The following is a 17,270-nucleotide window of genomic DNA, read 5'->3' on the forward strand; positions in this document are numbered from 1 at the left end:
AAGTTAGATAAATTGAGCTTGGCATGGTATATGGGCCTTTTGGGAAAGACCTTAAAATCCCATCTGTTCTATTTATTTTAAAGATCCCGTTGCAGTTTTTAAAAGAGTAGGCATTTATTCTGAGGTAAATTTGGGGCACCATCTGAGAGTTCAAGGCTTGTAGCAGTGACCCCAGGGACACCCACATTGTAACAGTGACTGATGCTATTCCACACCACCAACACCATCACCACCACCACTGGCTCAGCATGCTCACAAATTAGAAAAGCATCAAAAATCAGCAGATGGGAAAAGGAGAGAATAAGCTCTCTTATATATAATAAGTTCTGACCAAAAATAAAATCAAACCTCACACTGTTCTTATTTTATTATAAAAGCTCAACTTGTTAACAAGACCTCACATAAAGGGAGAAGGGAAACTATAAAGGACCAAGTGTGACTGCCTCTTATATCATTCACCTCACCCCCTCGCATCCTCTGCTGAGGTAGATCGTGGCGAATACATATTTTAGCCCAAACGGAGCTTCAAGGCGCAATGGCACTTACAGGACACAACTAATAACGGCGGCGGCTTTTCATGACACCTCTCCAGTACGCTTCAGTATGACCTTGTCAAAGTTAAAAGCTCATAAAATTCCTATTTACTTTTTATGGCATTACAATTCTGCATAACAGTGCTTAAAACAAAAACAGAGTATAATTATATTGTCAATCAAGCAGCTAAGAAAGGCATTTTCCACCAGCCTCATACCTAGCAAACTGTAAATAATTTATAAAACCAAAAGTCATGGCTAAGTGGCAGTGTTTGGGGGCTAGTTAAGCACTTGTCATAGTGCTGGGGTTTAAGGGAGCTGGGCAGAAACACTGTTTGTTTACTTTTATCCTGTGACTGTAAAAAATTGTCATTTGTGCTTGTCGACTTTCCATTCGGCCTCTAATAAAAATATCAAATTGTCAATAGAAATTTGAACAGGTGTACAGTGAGGGGAATAATGATGTTTTATTCATATGCATTTCCAGCCCATTTAACTTCATCCAACAAACAACAAAAAATATTTTCTTCATTACCTCCAATTAATGTAAATGTCAAATGTGTTGAATATATTATCACGCTGATAATTTGTTGTGTTGATTGATTTGTAGAATGTTTTGGATTAAAGTAACAATTTTTCTTACTTGACTCACAATTGCATGTTGTTATTCGTCACTTCTGGATTATGTAAATAGCAAATTTGTTTCCATTAGATCTAACACTAATTCTGGTAAACAAGATTTTCAAAGTGTCAGTGATTTTTGAGATTTCCAACTCCTTCATTATTATCTGTTATTAATTGTTAACTAGAGTTCATGCTAATGATCAAATAGCCTTTGCAATATTTTACAATTTAAGAAACTAGTGACAGAATAAAATTCAAATAATTAAATGCAGGTTCCATATACTTTTTTATGCTTGAAAGTCTGTTTCCAACCTAGATCCTAGTATTTGTCTCTCATAGTATACTACATTATAGCCGATATATAAAATATAAATCTTTTCTGTAATTGAATTCATGTTAGTTTTTAACTCTTCTGTCCATTACTTAGTCCTCTTATTAAATATATACAGAATTTTTAAAATAAATTCTGAAACACATGACTTAATATGTTTAACAGAATTTTAGTATGGTAATGAGGAAAGATTTTTAAATTTAGACATCAGTATTTTTTGTTTACAATTAAAGATAAATGGGAATTGTAGAATTGTAGACAATTTACTTCCTGATTCATGAGAAAAATAATTTGTGTTTGTGTGTGTGTGTGTGTGTGTGTGTGTGTGTGCGAGAGAGAAAGAGAATATCCTCCCATTATCTGATTATTTAAACTAATGTGTCTTTTTTAAGTTGGAAATTTGAAAAAAAAAAAAGACTCAAGGACCTCTGAATATATATATATATATGATCACATCACTAAATTTTGATTTTATCACCCTGAGTTGTAGTTTGGGCCCCTTCTGCCTTGGCGTCCTTCTACCTTGATTTTCTGTTCTTTGAAATGGGGATAGTATTATTTACTATATAATATTCATGCAAATATTAAATATTTATCAGCATCTAGTGGACTGGATTACCCATGGCACATAGCCAGCAACTTAGTGTTATAGATTTATTTCCCTGCACTTTATTCTCCATGTAAAAATGTCATCTATATAAGGATATCCTTGTAAACTCAACAGAAATGTGATTTTCCAAAAAACACCTTCTTCTACATGTAATCTAGCTATTCAAATGGGTGGCAAATATAATATCACTTCTTTTTTTAAGAGCCCAACTTATTTTCTAATCAAACTCAGGTAAATTTGAATTCATCTGACACTTAGGCTTCCTGTTACTTCCTCCATGGTCTTGATATGAGTTCTGAGAACCTGTGTAAACTTTGGGATGGCACAGTTTATGTGTGGCGGTAGAATTAACAAAGATGTAGACAGGGACTTCTCATTTTGAGTATTGTCTTAAGTCTGTCATCCATCTGGTTTCCTCATCTGTTGTCCAGGCTAAGGCAGCACAGAATTCAACTTCAAGGATACCTTTTGACCAGATCTTTCCAGCTTATTAATCTTAGTTTCTTAAACATACTGTACAAGGGAATGCAGTGAGGCTCTTTCAATCCCTTGTATTCAATATCATACATTGACTTACTGTTTCTCATATCTCATCCACTCTTCCAGGAAACAAATTCCAGTCTCTTTGTTTCCAAATCTCACACACTTCTCAGAGACACTCTTCTCATCTACGCTTCACCTGTGCTTTGGTCTGGAGATTGATATAGGAGTGGCCTGTAATAGTCAGCTTTGTCACTGTAGCAAATACATGAATCAATCAAACCATAAATATAAACATTTCTTTTGGTTTATATTTTGAGTTTACAATGCATAACCAGGCAGATCCATTGCTTTTATACTTCTGGTGTGGGTCCTCCAAACAATGGAGGGGAGAATGTGGGGAGACAAAAAACATTGAGCTCAGTGCCTCGGAAACAATAATGAAAACTAAGGTCCCACTATTCCCTTCAAGAGAAGCCCGCAGTGACCTGAAGACCTCCCATAGGCCTCACCTCTTAACATCCCACCAGCTTCCAGCAGTGCCTGGCTAGGAGCCAAGCCTTTTGACATTTGAGTCTTTGGAGGGAAAACATGCATATCAAATAGTATCTTCCTACATAATATCTCAGGAATATTTGAGTAATTTAAGAACTATAATGAAGAAATAAAAAAGGGAATAAAAACATGATGGCATTCATTCTTTAGGAGTCTGTCAATCTGCCTTCCATTTCCTCATCTACTTCACTTCAGCCTGAGACCCACAGGTTAGTAACAAGATTGGACGTCAGAAGTTACTCAGATGGGGAAGGAGAGGCTAGAGAAGTAAAGGACTGGACAGAGCTGAAAGGACAGAGATTGAAAGTCTGAGGAGTCTCTTAGCAGTGGTGTGAAAAGAGCTACTGATTAAACAGGCAGTGATTCTAAGGCCCAGGTTGTCCTAGAGACATGACATTGTGTGCCATAGTACCACAGGGTTATGTATGGCTGCAGCAGCCATTCATTTTCCATAAACACTGCCCAATTTGAGGAATGGGTTCTAAAATTATAAGAGTGCTTCTAGGCTCCATTAAATTAAAAGAAAAAACATATTTAGAAGCATTTAAGTGCCCAATAGCCTTCACATTTACTGTTGGCATGTGTATCCTAAGGCATATCTATGGCTTCCCATTTTCACAAAGACATTTAATGCCCATGAGGTTTAAATTTAAGAGAAGGGCCACAGAAATGGCAAAATCACACAGCTCAGCTAGCAGCAAACTCCCCCAGCAAGGGCAGCAGTTGAATTGCTAAAATGAGTAGTAACTCTCATGACAAGACAGCGGCATCACAATTTCTGTCTAAATGCCTTTTGTCATCAGTGTGACTGTAGAAGTCTGGTCAAATTTCATGTGTCACTGACTTAGTCAATCAGGAAAGCATTCTGAACATTTAGAGCCCTTACAAACAGCCTTCTCTAGGCCATATTCCTCTCAGGCATTCTAGAATTAGAGGTCAAAGTCATAACCCCTAGTAAGCAATGCAATACAAGTGCATTGAATGATGATGTTTATCTCTGGTCCATATCCTGAGATAGGGAATGAAGTCAGAAATTCAGCTGTGCTAAAAATATAAATAAATACATAAATAAGTAAGCAAGCAAACCAGCAAGCAAGCAACACACAAGCCTTTACACAAACAAATACATATATTTATGTATGTACATACCCAAAATACACACAATTATAAACACTGAATTGAGAGTTCACATTTCCTCCTTCCTGGAATAATACCTGAATAGCACTTCATAATATTTTATATCTTTCCTATAGTGTAGAATATCATTTGGTCACTCATACTTAGCTCCTAATTTGTCCTTCTTAAACTAGCTCCTTAATAGTGCTTAATAATACTTATTCATTACCTACCTTATGGATCATCCTTTTATTGCTAATTAGTCCACTTTGACATATGGATGTATCTATAGGAAATGGATGACTTGCCCTGTATCATGTCTGTCTTTTTCATTCATAAAATAACTTTGTGTATAAAATTTGCTTACCATAAGAAATCTCAAAATAGTCACACATTTTGGGGGAAAAAAAGTGATCTCTTATCTCCCTGAAATGCAAAAGCTGTGAATCCTCAGTATAAGTTTAACCTAAACAACTGAAAGTGTTTTTGTGATTAAAAGTATAAAGAATAAGAGGTTTCTCACAAATGAATAAGCATCAGCCATCTCCTAGTTATCACCAAGGTTTGGGGAGAAACTAAAGGCTCAGCTGGAAATTTGCTATTACTGTATGTTTCCTATGATAGCCAATCAGATGGAAATATGCAAATTTTGAAGCTCTGCTATCAGGGAGCTGGAGTACAGTTGAGACTTAGCATTATATAGTATTAGAGTTGAAGTGCAGTTAGAAGACACTCTGTGCCAATAAATATTATATTCAAAGCTTTAAGCCAGCTCTTCAATAGGCTCTTGAGACCCACTATAAGATTGGCAGGCTCTGGTGGCTCCTCACCAGAGAGCCATTCTGCAAACTCCAGAAATATTTTACAACAAAACAGGACCTTTCCTTTATTTCACCTTCTACCTCCAAATTAAAAATAGCCTTCAAGATTTGGGATAAGACAAAGTGGCCTTTAAGAGCTAGTACTAGGTCACAACTTACTCATTAGGCCTGAATTTCAATATTCTCTGAGTGTTTATTATGAATTTTATAGTACTCAAAATTTCCACTGAAGAAAATCAATTTAACGAGGAAAATTTCCAGCAGACCAGCTGAGTTAAGATATTTTTTAAGTGATCAGAAGGTGGATCTAATAAGAAATATGATGATAATGACCAAAGCTAGTTCTGTGTAAATTATATTTACTCGTGGCGCGATCTGAAAATTATTCTTCCTGACTTAAATATGTTAAGGAAAGAAATGATTGTATGTAAGTGTAGAAGCCAACCATATACTGAAGAAGTGCTGTAAATTTTTAATAGCATAGTATTTTGTTTAATGAAGATGATAATGCTTAATTGGATATTGATCTTTGGATTTTTTGTATTCTTCAATATGCCCATCAGGAAAAAGATACTAACTGAATATTTGGTGCTGAGGATTTAGCTAGACTTTGTGGTAGGATCCACATAAAATAACTAAAAGGGTCACTTGTTTTCAATTAGTTACAACAAGGCTTAAAAGAAAGGAAGTCAGTGTATGGGGGAAAAACACGAATAATAAATATTACAAAATAGTCAATTATTTATATTAAGATAAGAAAATGAATAATGTGTAATATGACCACCACTGCTAATTCCTATCATCTTGTTTTGAAATCCTATACCATTTTTCTTATTTTTGTGTTATTCTGTTTTTGTCTTTGTTGTTGTTATACTGTTATTTTTTTCTCTTTAAAAAAATATATATATTAGTCTAAATGTGATCAAGAAAATAGTCAGGATGATTTACATAGAAAACAAATAAATCTTCAAACACATAGATGGGAACAGTTTAATAAAAGAATAAAAGGAGAACAGCAGAGGCCAAAATACTTATTAAAGATCACCTTCTTTGGTAAATACGATAAGGAGACCTTAATAGTTATGTTGTCACTATGCTTCTCCAGAATGTCTTGCCGTTTCAGGAGGGAGACCAATATAAAATAGTGAAAGTCTCCAATTTCACATGGTTCAACATATAAGTGAAGAAGAAATGAAACTGAAGAAGTAAAAAGTGAAATGTTTTCTAATAGAGTTGTCTAAAACACTTGGCATTGACTTGTTATATGAATAAAGCAAAACCAGGCATGGTAACACATACCTGCAATTCCAGTTGCTCTGAAGTGTGAGGCAGGGGAATCACAAATAAGAGACCAGTCTAGGCAACTTAGAAAGACCAAGTCTCTGAAAGGGGTGAAGTTACACCTCAGGGGTAGAATGGTTTCCTATCATGTGTGAGGTACTGGGTTCAGTCCTCAGTCCTACAAAAATAGGAAAGTAAAGGGAAAGGAAGGGAAGGGAAGGGAAGAGGAAAGAGGAAAAGGGAAAGTGAGAAGGAAAAACAGGAAAGGGAAAAGGGGAAACAGGAAGGTAGAAGGGGAGAATGAAAGGGAGGAAGGGGAAGGAGAGAAAGAAAAAGGAATATAGAAAACACTAGTATTGGGGAAACAGACAAGCTATGTTTTCTTTGGACAAAAGAAGTAGATGATGAAAAGTTGATGCTAGACATGGATCACTGTGAGGAACATTTCCAAGAACATCTTGTAGGAGGAGTTGAGTACTAGTAGAAGTTTTCCCAGGCAACAGAAGTACGATATATTTGTCTTTTTAAATATTTTGCATCTAAGTATTCTACAACAATAAAAAGTTAATAATAACTCCATGCTTATTCTTTATTTATCCCCAAGCTCCACACTGTATCTAGAGTGAACCAGTCAAGTCTGTTTTTCTGAGGATTTGCAGAGAAGGGATAGTGATAGTGGTTTTCTGATTAAACCTGATGTAGAATAGTACACAATCCTGTAGACCCAGTGTATATGATTTCACTTGTGGTTAGTTTGGATTTGAGGCAGACAGGGAATTTATGAGTAGAAATTTTTATTTCCAGGTATCTCGAGACTTTGAAGGAGAAAAGAAACAGATGGAAGGATATAAAGTTTCTTCTCCAGCCTGTTCCCTAAGAACTGAATATGAGTCATAGTTAAAGGAGACTAGATAACCTTGTATACAATGGTGATGGAGAGAACAGGGCAAAGACAATTCTACTTCGGTCTTGTTACAGCACCCTGTGATGCAGAACGGTAGAGTGACACTTTTTGATTCCTGCTAGATATCTTCAGCACTGTGGAACCACAGTACTTCCAAGAACATGTGTGGTATTGTCTGTGTATGGGGAAATCATACTAAAGCCTGGGAGAGTGGAGATGCCAGTCTGAGAGGAAAGATACTTGAAGCCATAGCGTTCAGTTGTTGTCCAGGTGGAGCAGACTGTGGTCTTCCTAAGAAATGTCTCTTTAGGACTCCCAAGTAAGGACAAAGGAAGATAACTTTGCAAGAGGCTGGACATTCTGTTGTTCAGGCGAGGGCAAAAAACAAATGAGATCGCATCTATTCATTTATGGAACAATTAATTATTGAAAAACTTGCAATATTTTCTGACAACATTCTGGGAACAAAGCAAGTGCAATGAGCAAGAATGACACTGTTAGTGTTCAGGATGACTATACAGACCAATTAATAAATTAAGAAAAATCTGTGTGGTTGCTGCTAAAATAAGAAACCAAGAAGAGAGTCGGAAATTCCAGATAAGGAGTGCTGGTGTCCTGGATTCCTGAGGAAGATACTAATTAAACTGAGATCTAAAAATATGAGTAGGAGTAAGAGAGGTGAAGCCAGAAAGAGTAGAGTTCCGTGCCAGGTGAACAGCTGTGGAGACACAGGAAACTGTAACTGATACCTCCAGGGAAGCAAAAGCTGGACTAAATGGTCAGAGTTTATGGGGTCAGTAAAGGAAATCATGAAATGAGAAAAAACTGGGACAGATTTGCAAGGGCCTTGAATGTAGACTTGACAGGAGAGCAACAAAAAGTGACTGGTGGACTTCTTTGTTAGATTTACTTTTTAGAGAGATAAGCCTGAGTATTTTATGGAATTAGATTTAAGGAGTGTAAGAGTGAGGTTTGTAAACACTGATAAAATGGGAAACTTTTCCATTATCCTCAACCTAGATGGGTGTCCTGCACTACAATAATGGTAGAAAGATGAAGAAAGTGGAATGCATTTGACAAAACACACAAGCTATCATGTTTAAAGGACAAGGTGTTTCACTGATTTTGGATAATTCAGAAGAGTTCAAAAATAAAACACATACTATTGACTTGGGTGATGCTGTAGTCAGGGTTTGCAAGGAAAATAATACAGGACACATAATTTATAGGATTATAATAGTCACCCAAAGCATCATATACAGAGTGTAGGAAATGTGTCCACACACTAAAGATCCAAAGAATCCAGCTGAGGGTCTGGTCCCACAGCAATGTCCTGCATGAGTCCAGCTAAAGACCTAGAGCTCATCACAATGCACCCCCCACCACAAGGCCAACCAGAAGCCAAGAGCCTGTGACAATGCCTCATGCAGGCCTGTTTCATAGATCTGCACTGGGAAGGCCCAAAGGTCAGTAGTGGAGGTTAGAAAGTCCGCCCCAGCAGGATGAAGGATCTGTGCTAGCAGGCTGAGGGATATGCACTGGAGCCTGGAAGCAACACTCAAATTAAGGACTAGAACTTCCCCAATGTGAACCATAGCCATACTCAGAGAACAAGATCTCAAGCTCCTTCCACAGTGAGAACAGCCGAGTTCACATCAGGAAAGCCAGTGCGACAGGCTCCTTCAGAGGAACCCAAAGCCCCAGGGGAACAAACCACTCCCTAACAGCACCTTTTCTTCCCCAGTTCTCCTTTCTATTTTGTAGGTAACAGTCCTCAGGTGGGCCCTCCACATCCAGCACCACACTGGTTCAGTTCAGGTGGGTGTTACAAACTGACCACCAGTTGTCACTCCACCACACATGACAGAGGAATAAGTGTCCCTCCTCTCTGGCGTGAGTGCCATGGGGTGTGGGTGGAAGGTGGGGTTTGAGTCAGTGATGCCAGTGAAAACTACAGAGCGGTCTCTTTGTGTCTGTGGTGTAGCACAGTTGCCTGGCTTTCCTTAACATTTGTCTTGGCTCCTTGTCAGTTTATTTGCAAGTGATTCTTGTGTCTCTGACCTCTGCATTTTGGAGAGTGCCACAGACCTCTATTCTTTTCTATCTGAACTTTCAGAATAATTCACCTGTGTGCGTGGCTTCAAATATCAGCTGAACATTTCCAACATGATATTTCTATGCAAACATCTGCACTGAATTCCACCTGCATATATCTACTTGATTTATATCACTGCTGGACGTCTGTTTTATATTTATCAGAGTTGTGTCTGAAACTGAGTGCCTTACCTTATTGCACACTCAGTTGTTTCTTATAGCCCTATCAGGCCCTGTGTTATGGGTCTGTCTGATCTCTGTACTTCTTCTCTCACCCTATAGTAGCCAAGTTGATCTCAACCTTGAGCAGAGGGACCAAGAGTTCTCCAGCTTTGCAGTAATCCAGGATGGAGATGTTCGTGGCTGAACCAGGGTGATAAGGCTGTGGTTAGATTATGGATATAGGCTGAATTTATCAATCACATTTCTGCTTCAGGGGGTGTATGTGGTATGACAGCTGAGCAGGACCATCAACTTCAGTGGATTGAGAGATGCCCAGGAGATCAGTAAAGCACACCTCAGGTTGTGTCTGTGGGTGTCACAAGGTGTGGCCTTGATACTACATCTAGTGCCTGGCCCCTTCTTCTCCAGTGCTGTTTCCCTGCTTTGTTTTCTGGCTTCCATGGGCCAAGCAGCTTTTCCCTGCCTTGCCTCATTTGCCTTGGCACCAGCAAACCATGGACAGACTCTTCTGAAGCCGTGAGCCAAATTAAATCTCTCCTCCTTTACATTGCAGTTCTTAGAGATTTAGTCCCAGAGACAAAAGGCTGACTCATAATACACAGTCTTTTTAAATTAATGTTTTCTTTATGGACATTTCTAGGGCCAATTTCCTCACCCTATTACTAGGGTCTCTCCAGGCTTCTCCCGTATTTCATTTTACCCCAACTTTTTTTTATTCAATTGTGTCTTTAATTTTAAAAATTAAAAACACTAACAAAACAGCAACGAAGACAAAATCAAAATGACACAAAACAACTTTTCCATCATATATGTCTTTCTCTTAACATTTGTCATTCTTTAGCGTACTGTAAATTTTCACCTGCCTATAGTATTCTGGTTAGTATCCCACTAGAGTTTAGTCTCTCTGAGGCAGTGATTTCTGTTTTCTCCTGTATTTGCTCCTCCATGCTTTTGTGCCTGGCATGTAACATAACCAGTGTTTGGTACATGTTTGTGGAATGATTAGATGAATTATTTAATTCCAAAGTGTTTGGGTGGAAGAACATCATTAGGAAATAATATTTAGCCTATGACTTTCAGGAGCACATTTCCCAAATCTTGCTAGGCTGTTTTGAGAAACCTGCTAAGACATTTTCATACGAAGAAACTGTAGAGTGGTTTAATGAAAACCAGCAAACCACAGTAACATTTTCTACATTAAAAGAAACCTAGGATAAAAATAGAGTCAAAATCTCAAAGGAGCTTTCTCCCTTCTCAAAGGAGATAATAGAATTATTTTCCCCTTAAACACAGAAAGATTTATATATCTTCAAAAATAAAGTATCAAAACTCTTGATCCCAAAGCAAACTAACTGCTAAAAGTAATAAAATATTTCCAAGTCTCCATGAAATGATGCTATTATTTCACACCCACAAGGTTCCATTTCTCTTTCTAGCAATTCAGTAGAGAGTGTCATGACAAAAGTACTACCCCTGACCCATGGCTCAGAGATTTGTTGTGTTCCAAGGACTTTGTGTAATGAAGCAGAGGTTTTACTACTTACAAATGTTAAGAACTTAGACTTAGTCCAGAGAAAATAAAATCATTGATGTGAAACTTCATTGCAAATCATGTCAAGGAAGTATGGAGAATCTGATGCTGACTTTCCTTTTCCAGGGTTTCCTTTGCTCAAAAACAAAAAAGTGGGGAGCAGAATGTGTAGAAAATGTTTCTCATTTTAAATTCAGACAATATATGATTTTAAGGGCAAAAACCTAATTGAAAGTAAGTGCATTGAGCTTACAAGGAAAATGTCTGAGTACTACTTGAGTAGTTTCTGTTTTCCAAATAGTATGCAGATAATGAGCCTCAGTTGTTTTCTGTTATACTCTATCATTTTCCAGGGGTTCATAAATTATACAATACTCTGCTTAATCTTCTGCACCTTTCTTGTTTCTCTGTTCTCTGTTTATATATTCTGAGTATATGTCATCCACTATCAGCATTTTGATTATAAACAGAATGAAATGTCTTCTAAAGCCTGTTAGAATATAGAACAACATATTTTATAATACTTTCTCTCTTCTTTTTTTTTTTTTGCTTTTCACAAATCCATAAGTAATATAGCATTTCTTTTTGCCATCACGTAAACTTGACATTTTTAAGTAGCCAGGGATTAGCTTTCTGTGTGTTCATGAACCATTAAGGATTTGCTAAACAAAACAGCTTCTTCTGACCTCTGCTAGAAAAGTGGAATATGTCTTCAAGCATGGCCTTTTTATTAATAGACTTTTCTATTTGTAATTATTTCCCCAAATCTCTTCCCTGGGGCTCAAGCTCTTGGCCTTGGTTATATGACAGAGGCTAGAATAATCATAGCTGTGTTCTGCAAAACTTTAAGAAAATTTCAGGTGGAAATTAAAAAATATCATATTTGGTTACTGGTAACTCATTGATTGTGTCAGACTAGTTTATAGTCAGAAGTGGTGGTACATGCCTGAAATCCCAACCCTCTGGGAGACTGAGGCAGTAGGATAGCAAGATCTACCCAATGTGGGCAACTTAGAGACTCAGTGAGATCTTGTCTTAAATAAAATAAAATAAAATAAAGTAAAGTAAAATAAAATAAAATGGGCTGGAGATAGCCCTGGGTTCAGTTTTCAGTGTTGAAAAAAAAAACAAAAAAACAGATAGCTTATAGACTGAAAAATCATCTGACCCTGACCAACATAATGGTACATATAATCCAGATGCATATTTCACATGACTCTCCATTAGCAAAGAAATTTTAAGGTTATAATTTCTGAAACCTAAAGCATTTTAAGTAGAGTTCCAACAGGATAGTTTTTAAATATTGTGAATTACATGAAAAAGTAGGGTAGAGAGGTAGCTTGCTAAATGTATAAACAGTATGTGGTGTATTTATGTCACAAAAAATAAAGTGCTAAAGTATGGTACAAATCTGATGAACCTAAAAAAATAAAAGATGCTAATTGTAAACATCTACACACAAAAGGCCACAGACTACATGTGTAATTTTATATAAAACAGCTAGAAAAGACAAACCAATGGGCCCTGGGATGATTAAACTTGATTGTCAACTTGATCAGCTTGCAAGACACCTAGATTAGTATACACACTTCTGAATGTGTCTAGGGGGATCATCAGGGTGTAACCTTGAGGATGAATGTCTGGTCCTTGTTCCCTTCCTCTCTGGTGCTATTGTCCTGTGCTCTGCTTCCCAGCCAGCATGAAACCATCAGTATTGTTCCAACACTCCCTTCAGCCTTGATGTTTCTGCCTTAAAGCCAATCACTCAGAAACTGAAATCTCTGAAACCATAAGCCAAATTTTAAATTTCCTTCTCTAAATTGTAGGTATCATGTCTTTTGTCCCATAAATAGAGAATTTACTAATACAGATTTTTTTAAATTGAGATTTTGGATTGTTGTTGTGACCTACTTGACCATGTGGCTGAGAAACTTTTGGAATTTGTTCACAGGAGTTTAGGCAAGTTTGGAGAAATAGGCTATAGAAAGCCTAAAATTGAATAAGCAGTGCCGAACAAGTAATTCTAGTTGGAGCTCAGAATATCATAATGCCAATAGGAATGTAGACAGTCAAGGCCAGGCTCGTAAGGTTGCAGAGTAGAATTGGGGCTCTGTTGATTATTACACTAGAGGCCATGCTTATTACACTCTGGCAAAACAAAACAATAGAAAACTTGTCTACATTTTGTGCATGCCCTAAGATTTTGTGTAAGGTTGGATGTAAAGGGGACAGACTAATTGATCTTGGGGAGGAAATTTCAAGGCAGTCCAGCACTCAGGGTATAGTGTAGGCACTGTTGCCACATTTATAGTGAAAGTCAGGAGCAAAAACTAAAGCAGAAATATTTGAAATCCTTAAATTTTGGCTCAGAAATAACCTCATGTAAAGTTGGAGCTAAAGGAGATGGTTGGTTGCTGGAAAGATTAGAACCAGTAAAAAGAAACTAAGTACTTAGAAATAGGACAGGAATAAAGATGCTTTGAGGGCATCTCAGGAATGAGCAGTGTCCCACCCACCAGCAGTTCCAACACATGAAAGTTTGATGAGAAGAAAATCCTTGGGCCTGGGGCTACCCACCTATGGAATTAGTTCCTCAGGATTATTTTTAATGCAGCAATGGCTCAAGGATACTTGCTTAATCCTCAACCTGGGTCCAGACCTTGATGTTGTCCATGTAGTGCTGTAGGCATGCAGAATACATGAGTTTTGAGGTCACATAGGCTTTGGCCTTTATTTCAAAAGAAGGCCTAAGAAGCCAGGCAAAAACATGTAACAGGATTAGAGACTTTTGTAGGAGACTCAGAGTGTGGTATGTGAAATTGAGACAGTGAGGTCAAGACCAGAGGAATTTGGATATGCCAAGGACATGGGATATCTGACAAGAAAAGCCACAGTCAAGAATACAGTCAGCCCAAGACAGTGACTGTATGGGCTGCAACCAGCATGATCAACCAGCATGGCTTACGTCCTGTGAAACCCATGTCTTACCATGACATGGCCTAGATCCCACCATGAAACTATAGACTCTATTTGTTCTGCTTGTTTTAGGTCTTAGTTTGGTTCTGTTCTTCTCTATCCCTTCTATTTGGCCCAAAGAGAATGAGGCGATTTACCCTGCTCCATTTTTACTTGAGATTACGTAACTTTCTTGTTGAATTTTATTGAAGAGCAAACAAAAGGAGTTTTCTTTGAGTTTTAGCTAATTTGGACTCAGGATTTTTAAGCAATGCTAGAGTGGTTGAAACTTCGAGGAAGGATTCGTGTATTTTACGTTTTACAAAGGCTGGATGCATCATGCTAGGTCTAGGTATGATCTTGATGTTGTCTTTATTTGGGGAGTAAATATGGCTTAAGCAAATGTACTGGGGTGTTCAATTGACAAGGGGTAAGATGTGCTAGTGAAACTTGATTGTCAACTTCATTGGTTCAAGAAATGAATAAATCAGAACATACTTCTGGATGTGCCTGGGTGGATCATGGGGTGTTATCTTGGGGATTATACCTGCTGCCTGATTGCTTTTCTTTTTGGTTATCTTCTATACTTGGGTTCCTGTCCACCATGAAGGGAGAAGTTTGCTCCATCATTTCCTTCCAAGATACTTATGGAGCCAACTGACAATAGACTGAAATCTCTGATACTGAGAGCTTTTGTTTTGATAGGCCTCTTCTCTGTTAGCATGTGGGTGTCAGATACTTTGTTCCATAAATGGAAAGCTGACCAAGACACACACTAAAAATGGGAGCATGGTTGTCTGGGCTCAATCTGTGAATGGGAATTACCTGTAACTAGGCTCAAAGATTTTTACCAGGGAGACAGAAGTATTCTAAAATTGTATCATTGTCATGGTTACAAACTGTATATGCTTAGTAGAAATATTTCAGTTGTACTCTTAAAAAGTGTAAAGTTATACTATGTAAATTATGACTTAATAGATTTATTTGTTTAAAAAAAAAAAGATAATAAGGTACTTTGAAATACTACATATGCCGCTTTTAAAGTCCACACTCTGGTCCATGGCCATAGCAATGGAAATCCAAAAGCATCACCCCAAAACTATCAACACAAAGTAAGGGACCTTCACAATAAATATACTAATGACAAATGGTAGACAATTTCTCCACCACACAGAAAGCAAAAAAAAACAGAAACAAAAAGAATACTGACAGTTCTCTATGACTACAGAATTTCAGAAATCTCTTATAAAGTTACCTAAATGCATAAATATTATCTTCACCTATTGTATGCCAATAAATATAATTATATCATTTATATATTTTCATATTATTGCTCCAAAGCCTTAGTTAAATAAACATGTGTGATACCTCCAGAAAGCACACTCTAACTTTTATCTTCAACAAAATACCAGATGAATAAATAAATACATTTTGTATATTTAAATAAAGATCACCAGTAAAATTTCCCTTCTGGTTTTAAATATCTTAGTGGAATTTGATGATTTCATAAAAATGAACTAGTTTGGGGAATTGTGTTCAAGATTTTGGGAAGTCATATGAATATCTGAAGGAATTTTTATCCATTCTGCAAATATATCTCAGCACTAAGTGTATGAAACTATTTTTATAAACTATCTTTGTCACATTGCAGCTTTTTTCTATGCCTATTTTTGAGTGCAAGTTTCATTCAAGGGTCTACTTTATGTTTACTTTCTTTATATCTATATAGAGAATATTAATATGCATAAACAGCTTATTCACTTTTAATATTTTAAATTTTTTATTATATATGACGATTTAGTAGTTATTTATTTATTTGTTGTTTATCTATTTTAGATAGGGTCTCACTATGTAGCTCAGGCTAGCCTTGAACTTACTGTATAACCAAGATTGTGCTCGAACTTGTAGTGATTCTCCTGCCTCAGCCTCCTGAGGGCTGGGATATAGGCATGCACCACCATACCCGGGTAAATAGTATCTCTTGATTTCTGTTTATAGCCATGGATAGAGGAAGCTAACTTATGTCTAAGGAAAATTAATTTGTAACTTCGGCTTTTTGGATACTGATCAAATCTAGCAGAGGACCTCATGTCCACAACATGAATACTTGAGATCAGTGATGGACTTGTTCAATGTTGGTAAAGTTTGGAATACAGTATCTGTCACTTTGGTATATCATCCATTAGATAAGAAATCCAGGACTTACAGAGATCAATGCTGTTGAATGCTAAACCTAGAAAAAGCTTGATATATGTATTACTTTGGTCATCAATTTCAAAGGCCTAAGCAATTCAGGTATACATCTTCAATCAGTTGAATCTGGAAAACGTATAAGCCATTTTAAAATGGGCCACTATCTTCTAACTCTGAGTTTTGCTGCATGAATGACATACTGAGTATATCAGGATTTTCTGAGTTTTCATGGGAAGCTGCACACATGTACTCTCAGCACTTAGGAGGCTGAGGCAGGAGGACTGCCACAAGTTCAAGGCCAGCCTGGGCTACAGAGTGAGTTCAGGGGCAGCCTGAACTATACAGTGAGACCGTGTTTCAAAACCACAAACAAACAAAAAATCTTAATATATGTGCGCAGTGCCCCAATTGCTATAAGTGTACAACTAATTCAAAAATTGTAAAACATTGTACATGGAAAAAAAGACTTACCAGAGACTGGGTTTCTAGTGACTAACTCAGTATTTCTTCTGCCTCATAGTGTAGGCTCATCCGCTTGTGTGTGTACACCACCCTTCCACGGTCATAGGGCACTGACCTCCACATCTAGCTCCAGCCAGTGTGGCAGCTTGATTGTTACTTTTGCACATGCCAGTCTTTGTGCCTAAATTTCTTCCTCTTTCACGCTTCCCTAGAAAACTCATGCTTATCTATTTTTCCATGAAATCTTCTATTTGCATTTATGGCATTCCTCCATTATAACAGTTTTCCTTTACCAAAGCAACTTTCTGTATAATTATTTAAATGACTACAGCAGAACACTGTCTTCTGTTCCCATTTAGTATTCATGGCACAGCAGTTGACAGATAGTTGACACTCAAATACCTGATGAATGAACAAGTGAATTATATAATTACTTCTGTTTAAAAAGATCAGATTAGTTCTGTTGTTGATTTGTTATGTGATCAGAGACATGGTACTTCCACCTCCCAGGCGTCAATTTCCTCACCTGTATAATAAATTCAGTGGGTTGGATTCCTCTTGCATTCTTTAATATTCCATTTTCATTGTAGTGAGGCG

Source organism: Chinchilla lanigera, unplaced genomic scaffold (genome assembly GCF_000276665.1).
Source record: "Chinchilla lanigera isolate Chin_1 unplaced genomic scaffold, ChiLan1.0 scaffold00007, whole genome shotgun sequence".
In the NCBI taxonomy this organism is placed as follows: Eukaryota; Metazoa; Chordata; class Mammalia; order Rodentia; family Chinchillidae; genus Chinchilla; species Chinchilla lanigera.